We start from the raw sequence: 8,685 nt of genomic DNA, 5'->3' as shown, positions 1-8,685 counted from the left end.
TCACTAGAAAGACTGATACACGGTCCACTAGACCATTGCGCCATTCACTAGAAAGACTGATACACGGTCCACATTGTTACGCTGGGAGATTTCGAGTGGGGAGATTTCAAGTTTCACCCTGTGGCTGGGAGGGTGATAGGTCACAATAGCATCTCATTCATATCCTTGTTGTCCACTGACTCATCAATTGTTACTTCCCATGCTTGTTGTCTGCGTTGTTGGTTAATCGAGATGCTGTTAATACAGTGTGCATATATTTCCAAGTGTGACAGGAAATAACTCCTTTCACCCAAAGCACAGGCGCTAGAACCGGTTAGATTTTCACAGTTGATAATTTGTCTGATTGATGAAGTATAATCACATATTTTGAAGTTATTTTATGTAATACATTTTTTATTCGTTCCAGTTTTCTAGCGTGTTCAGCGAATTTTTCGGTCGTGTGTGTTCAAGTGTGTGTGTGTGTGTGTGTGTGTGTGTGTGTGAGAGTGTGTGTGTGTGTGTGTGTGTGTGTGTGTGTGTGTGTGTGTGTCACAGTGTGTGTGTCACAGTGTGTGTATCACAGTGTGTGTGTCACAGTGTGTGTGGCACAGTGTTTGTGCTCAGTGTGTGTTTTCTGTTTTTCCTTTAGGTGAACTTTTTGTGGGCCGGGGAAAGGGGTGGGGATGGGTAAGCGATGAATCTATGGATGGACGGATCAATGTGTCTAATTAAGGAGGTGAAGAGCGACTCCATGGTACCTCCACCAAATTACAATTTAAACAGTCAGTCACAAACCATGCAGCGAAAATAACTGTGGTCATTTAAAAGAAAACAACTTAGTTCGTGCGCCTGTTATTTACTGATGCGCCCAGTGAATACGTCACATGATTATCCTTGTTGGTGCATACTCTTCAGGCTTTTAATCATTTCTCTTTGATTTGTCTTGCCACGGATCACTTGCCACGGATCACTTGCCACGGATCACTTGATCAGTTAAAACTCTGTTTCTTTCACTGACGGGACATGTGATATTCATGGCTCGTTGTTCCACAAGTCACTTTGGATCATAAAATGTATTCGTGCCACTTTTGTGTTAATACGTACTACCTTTCGTGTATCACTATTTCAAATATGTAAACCTGGGACACAAAAGGTGAATGTTTGTGTTGTATCACTATTTCAAATATATATGTAAACCTGGGACACAAAGAGCTTAATGTTTGTGTTGTATCACTATTTCAAATATGTAAACCTGGGACACAAAGAGCTTAATGTTTGTGGTGTATCACTATTTCAAATATATATGTAAACTGACCTGGGACACAAAGAGCTTAATGTTTGTGTTGTATCACTGAGGACTCAGGGGGAAACAATCTTCGTAACTTTAATCATCTCCTTGTGTGTCAGAGGTATTTGAAGGGAAAAGAACGCGGAAGCTTCATGGGTTGTATGATCAGACTAAACAACTTCCTTGCGAGTGAACCCCACCCGACCAGACTCAGTTGAGACACTCATTCGCCTTGGGAAGTGTAGACTCAATGTTTCTTCGGCCATTCCCTAGCTTCTAATATCGCTTCAAGTTGCTCAAGTGGAGACTGATAAACCGTGAGAGATTTGTGTTTTAACCATCACCTTTTCTAGGAAAGCAAAAACAACAACAAACCGAATACACTATTCCTACAAATTGTGCCATCGGATTCATCCTTGGGACAGATAACCATCAGCGGCGCATGGACAGGATTTTTAAAAACAACATCAACAGCAACATAGTTTTTCTGGGAGGAGCTAAAACAACGACGACAACGACAACAACACAATAATCAATAACATAATCTCAATTAGAATAACCAGACAGTTGTGATAAAATGTCGATTAATCAGTTTAGGTTTACTAGTATTTCAAGTATACTATCTTCATCACCCACTCCTTCCGCCCCTCCGCGGGCCATACAACCCGTACCGACAAGTCGTACAACGATGACGGCGTATGACGTCAGTTCTATTACAACCGACGCACAAGGTGAGTTGAATCTTTTCGAAGGCTCTGTGGTGAAAGTTTCGTCAAGAGTTTAATTTTGCATAAAACAAATTTAAAAAGAGAGGGATTAAGAGAGAGACTAAGAGAGAGAGAGAGAGAGAGAGAGAGAGAGAGAGAGAGAGAGAGACACACACACACACACACACACACTAACAAATACACACACACTCACACAGGGTTCCCTACAAACGCTCTTGCCGAAAGGGTCAATTCAGTATAATTGCCCCCCCCCCCCCCCCCCAGCGGAACTTTACGGAGGGTCCCAAAAGAAAGAGGAGTGTTGAAAGCTTTTCGAGATTTTCACAAAAGTGTTATTTGTCATTCGGTGAGATTGATAGAGAATACTACATGGCTTGCTGTGTCCTACCAGATTTTGAGCGGGCCGAGACTATTTGGCAGTCGTGTCCCTGTAAGTAGGCTACATGCAGACAGACAGATCTAGATCTAGTGTCTCTCTTTCTTGCACAGTGTCACCTAAGCTTACTGTGTGTGTGGGTGTGTATGTGTGACGGAGTGATTGAGTTTGTGTTACTGTTTGTTTATTTCTTACGTGAGCCTTGAAGGCTTCGCCTCTTGTTCTTGTAAATATTGAACTGCGAGCGATGGGAGCGAGCTGTTCACTATTTCAACAAGCAACGAGTGTAAATCTAGTACGACACAGCAAGCCATGTAGTATTCTGTGTATCCTACATATTGTACTTACGTGTATTTTACTCAAAACGTCCCGCAGTCGAGGCAGCCAAATTGAAGATGCTTAGTTTGGAACCTCGATCTCTTCCAAAGCCTCGTGCGATCTTTTACGTCAAAGCAAAGAAACGTCACTCTAGAAAGTGTAGCGTGATGTGTTAGTTCCGAAAATTCCTCGAGGGGAATCAGCGAGCCCAATACTTTTTTTTCTATAATGACGTTTGTCTCGGTGACTTTGGCATCATAAGCAGTGGAAAAACAGGTCCCTGCCAGACTTACTTGACACGACCTCATTTACATGATATAGCCTACACACGTGTGGCCCGTTTGAACGATATTGTTATCTAATGAGTGGTCTGTACGATAAAGTTAATTTGCGTCGTTACAGATCCGGCAGGGAAAACTTCGTCTTTAAAATCCAGTCAAATGTACCTTTTTACATTTAGTCAAGTTTTGACTAAATGTTTTAATTTAACATAGAGGGGGAATCGAGACGAGGGTCGTGGTGTATGTGTGTGTGTGTGTCTGTGCGTGTGTGTGTGTAGAGCGATTCAGACCAAACTACTGGACCGATCTTTATGAAATTTTACATGAGAGTTCCTGGGAATGATATCCCCGGACTGATTTTTCTTTTTTTCGATAAATACCTTTGATGACGTCATATCCGGCTTTTTGTAAAAGTTGAGGCGGCACTGTCACACCCTCATTTTTCAATCAAATTGATTGAAATTTTGGCCAAGCAATCTTCGACGAAGGCCGGACTTCGGTATTGCATTTCAGCTTGGTGGCTTAAAAATTAATTAATGACTTTGGTCATTAAAAATCTGAAAATTGTAAAAAATAATTCTTTTTATAAAACGATCCAAATTTACGTTCATCTTATTCTTCATCATTTTCTGATTTCAAAAACATATAAATATGTTATATTTGGATTAAAAACAAGCTCTGAAAATTAAAAATATAAAAATTATGATCAAAATTAAATTTTCAAAATTAATTTAAAAACACCTTCATCTTATTCCTTGTCAGTTCCTGATTCCAAAAACACATAGATATGATATGTTTGGATTAAAAACACGCTCAGAAAGTTAAAACGAAGAGAGGTACAGAAAAGCGTGCTATCCTTCTCAGCGCAACTACTACCCCGCTCTTCTTGTACATTTCACTGCCCTTGCCACGAGCGGTGGACTGACGATGCTACGAGTATACGGTCTTGCGGAAAAATTGCATGGCGTTCAGTTTCATTCTGTGAGTTCGACAGCTTGACTAAATGTTGTATTTTCGCCTTACGCGACTTGTTGTTTATTCTTTATGGAAACTAGCTAAAACTGACGCAAGATAACGCAAAGTAAGTGGGACCAGCTCTTTTCAAGTTAAATGCGTCGCTGGACCCCCCTCCAAGAATTTCTATTTAGTTGGGGAAGGTTGCCTAATATGGACCACTTTTCGTTTCATGCTGATAACTAGCTTTTTTTCTTGCAAACAAGTTTCATTTTGTGTTTGCTTGTCGACCATTCTCTTTTTAGTTAACCGTTCGGCCTAATTATAGCAAATTAGCTCTGATAGACATTCAGGAAAAATTGAATACAACAACTCATAACTGGTCCGTATAAGAAGCCTGGGCGCCTAATATGGACCATTGAAGAGGCCTTTACGAATCACTCACACTGTAAAAAGCCCCGTAGACTCCAAAATAACATGATACGACTTAGTGTGCAAGTCAGACTAATTCAAATATGCTTTAGATATTAAAAACTTACCCAAAACAGAAAGAAAATAAATAGAGAATACTACATGGCTTGCTGCGTCGTACCAGATTTACACGAGGTTTTTTGTTTTTAAATATTGAACTGCGAGCGAAAGCGAGCTGTTCACTATTTCAAAAAGCAACAAGTGTAAATCTGGTACGATACAGCAAGCCATGTAGTATTCTGTTTATCCTACATACTGTGCTCAGGTGTATTTTACTCAAAACGTCCCGCAGTCGAGGTGGCCAAATTAAAGACGCTTTTCTTGGAACCTCGATCTCTCCCAAAGCCTCGTGCAATCTATAACGTCAAAGCAAAGAAACGTCACTCTGGAATGTCAAGCGTGACGTGTTAGTTCTGAAAATTCATCCAGATGAATTAGCGAGCGCAATTTTTTCTCAATAATGACGTTTGTCTCGGTGACTTTGACATCATAAGCAGTGGAAAAACATGTCCCTGCAAGCCTTGTTAGACATGACCTCATTTACATGATATACACACGTGTGGTTTGAACGATATTGTTATCTAATGGGTGGTCTCTCTCACGTTTGTAGGATAAATGAAATTATTAACTTCCACGGAAAGAAGACTATTTGTTATATTTTTGTCTGATTTAGAGTGAACGCTGCCAAAAGTGTAAAAATGAGAAAAAGCCTAACGGTTTTGTGGTTTGTGTTGCTGCAACTGTTTTGACATGTGCAAGTTATCCAGAGATGGTAAATACAGAGAATGAAAATGTTTTGAGCGCTTTAGCACCGTTAGTTTGTCAGAACAGGAGGTGGTCCATGTTAGGAGCCGGTACATATTAGGCAACCTTCCCATCAGTACGTTTTTTCGGCTTCCAGTGCGTATAAGACACAGGAACGCAGTTTAGGGAGCCCTGCACACATAGACACAGGTACAACAGTTCTTTTCGTCTTCTCCGAATCATGTCTGGAACCTGTAACCCCCCCCCCCCCCCCCCCCCCGCTTTTTTTCCCCTTTACATCCCAGTATGAATGTGTGTGTGTCGTGTGTGCGCGCGCGGCGCCGCGGTGTGTGTGTGTGTGTGTGCGTGCCGTGTGTGTGTGTGTGTGTGTGTGTGTGCGCGCGCATCTTACTCTGTGTGTGGCGGTGTTTGTGCGTGCGTGTGTGAGTATGTCTGTCTGTATGTCTGCACATGTATGGACTGGTCGTGCTAGTGGTTTATCCCAAGTAGGCTTCAAGTTGTCTGTCTGTCTGTCTGATCATTTGCTTCAAGCTCATGGAACACAGCAGCCAAGACCAACAAAGCCAGACTAGACAAGGTACAGAACCTTGGTCTCAGAACTATACTTGGTGCAATGAAGACGACACCCATTACAGAAATGGAAAAGACTGCGTCAGTTTCAGCCCCTGGAAGCCAAAAGAGAAGAAAAACTCCTCATCCAAGGAGAAAAGATGAAACGTCTCGAGAGCCACCCACTCCATGACAAGCTCCAAGCACTTACCAAAAACCGCCTCAAGCGCCAAAGCCTGAACCATCAGATAAAGGAGCAGCAGAGAAACAATGCTGACATTCTGACTCCAAGCCCGACCCAGTGTGAGCCTCTGACCAGCACAGATTGGACTCCACAACGCCTAGGAGCGGAAATCAGACCAAGCATTCCAGGCGTCACCTCCAAACAGAACCAAAGTGACGCCGCTCTGAGAGCCCTGGCGCTGGACGAAATCCACCAACGCTATCCAGCCAGCAAGTGGACTCTTGCCTACACTGATGGCTCAGCAGAGGATGCAACGAGGAATGGAGGTAGCGGAGCATACATCTTGCAGCCCAAGAAGCCCCCAACAACACTGTCAGCTCCAAGCGGAGCCCTCAGCTCCAATTTCAAAGCTGAGGTCAACGCGCTCTCCCTTGCAGCAAGCTTCCTCAACTCAGTGGAAGAACGTCCATGTTCATGGCATCCTCCAGATTCCGAGTCTGACACAACCGTCGTACGAAGAAGAAGAAGAAGATTTGCTTGTCTGTCTGTCTGTCTGTCTGTCTGTCTGTCTGTCTGAATACATGACGGTGACAATGCCTGCAATCGCCTAAGAGAGTGTATGAGTGCCAGTGTGTACAGGATCGGTTTCAGTTTTCAGTGCAGGATTTACCCTTGGTCACGAAGTTGACCAGTAGGCCTATCACTCACGATCTCTGTCGGTCTGTCTGTCTGCCTGAGTGTCTGACTGAATGACTATGCCTTCAATCAGTGTCTGCCGGTGTGTGTAAACAGGATCTGCTGAGGGGGGATATTTCTTCAGCGAGTGGCCGTGGTGGTGGTGGATTGCGGCGGCGGCGGGAGGTGCTGTTCTCCTCATCTCCATTGTGGGCTGCATCTGTTGCTGCTGCTGCAGGAGAAGGAAAAGGTCAGTGAAGGGAATAGAGAATATTGGCGGGGTTCGGTGTGTGTGTGTATGCGTGTGTGTGTGTGTGTCACTGTGTGTGTGTGTGTGTGTGTGTGTGTGTCAGTGTGTGTGTGTGTGTGTGTGCAGTGTGTGTGTGTGTGTGTGTGTGTGTGTCAGTGTGTGTGTGTCAGTGTGTGTGTGTGTGTCAGTGTGTGTGTGTGTGTGTATATATATATATGTGTGTGTGTGTGTGTGTGAGTGTGTGTGTGTGTTTGTGAGTGTGTGTGTGTGTGTGTGTGTGTGTGTGTGTGTGCCTGTCTGTCAGTCAGTCTCTATGTCTGTCTGTCTGTTTGCCTGTTTACTCGTATGTCTCAGCCCTTGACCACTTTTTATGAGAAACACCAAGCGCGCACGGTCAACCAAACAAACACAATCCAGAAAAACTTCCAATATCATCACCCGCTCATACAAAATACACACAAAGGTACACAAAATCAACTGAAACGGAAACGTCCAATATCATCATCCTATCTCAGTCTCACACAAAATCAAAAGAAACGTCCAATATCATCATCCTATCTCAGTCTCACACAAAATCAAGAGAAACGTCCAATATCATCATCCTATCTCAGTCTCACACAAAATCAAGAGAAACGTCCAATATCATCATCCTATCTCAGTCTCACACAAAATCAAAAGAAACGTCCAATATCATCATCCTATCCATAGACCTATATAAATATAGGTCCCTGTCCTATCTCAGTCTCACACACTGAAATCAAGAGAAACGTCCAATATCATCATCCCATCTCAGTCTCACACAAAATCAAAAGAAACGTCGAATATAATTATCCTATCTCAGTCCCAGCTCTTACCCAACATTCAGAGTAACGTCCAATATCATCATCCTTTCACCCTCTCACACAAAATCCAGAGTAACGTTCAATATCATCATTGTATCTCCCTCTCACACAAAATCCAGAGTGACGTCCAATATCATCATCCTATCTCTCTCGCACACAAAGTCAAGAAAAACGTCCAATATCATCATCATTATTCATATCTCCTTCTCACACAAAATCCAGAGAAACGTCCAATATCATCATCCTATCTCTCTCGCACACAAAGTCAAGAGAAACGTCCAATATCATCATCATATCTCTCTCGCACACAAAATCCAGAGAAACGTCCTATATCATCATCATATCTCTCCCGCAAACAAAATCCAGAGAAACGTCTGATATCATCATCCTATTTCCCTGTCACACAATATCAAAAGAAAAGTCGAATATCATCATTCTATCTCCCTCTCACACAAACTCCAGAGAACGTCCAATATCATCATTCTATCTCCCTCTCACACAAACTCCAGAGAACGTCCAATATCATCATTCTATCTCCCTCTCACACAAACTCCAGAGAACGTCCAATATCATCATTCTATCTCCCTCTCACACAAACTCCAGAGAACGTCCAATATCATCATTCTATCTCCCTCTCACACAAACTCCAGAGAACGTCCAATATCATCATTCTATCTCCCTCTCACACAAACTCCAGAGAACGTCCAATAGCATCATTCTATCTCCCTCTCACACAAACTCCAGAGAACGTCCAATATCATCATTCTATCTCCCTCTCACACAAACTCCAGAGAACGTCCAATAGAATCATCTTTCTTCTGTTGCGCATACGAATGCCGCCGTCTAGCAAGCTTCTTCGGGGCTGCCAGGTCGACCAACAGCTTCTTCTGCAGGGAGGGTGGGGGGCTCATCTGGCCAAGCTATACCTCTTTTATTCTCCTGTAGAGGGCAGTCCTGGAGTACAGGGGGGGTTATGGGGGTTGCGTAACCCCCCCGGCCCCCCCCCCTAGCTTAAACATGTACAT

At 43.2% G+C, this 8,685-nt stretch overlaps 1 long non-coding RNA gene across 1 annotated transcript in view; it reads left to right on the top strand.

Annotated features, from left to right (window-relative positions):
- Nucleotides 1-902: 902 nt before the first annotated feature.
- The window catches only part of LOC138966028 (uncharacterized), a 10,018-nt gene continuing 2,235 nt past the window's right edge, over nucleotides 903-8,685 (top strand). The window contains exons 1-2 of the long non-coding RNA XR_011455576.1: nucleotides 903-1,998; nucleotides 6,686-6,818. This is a non-coding gene — a long non-coding RNA (uncharacterized lncRNA). The remainder of the gene's footprint in view (nucleotides 1,999-6,685; nucleotides 6,819-8,685) is intronic.

Source organism: Littorina saxatilis, linkage group LG5 (assembly GCF_037325665.1).
Source record: "Littorina saxatilis isolate snail1 linkage group LG5, US_GU_Lsax_2.0, whole genome shotgun sequence".
NCBI lineage: Eukaryota > Metazoa > Mollusca > Gastropoda > Littorinimorpha > Littorinidae > Littorina > Littorina saxatilis.
The sequence above is the reverse complement of the archived record's forward strand: the minus strand, read 5'-3'. Positions and strand labels throughout refer to the sequence as shown.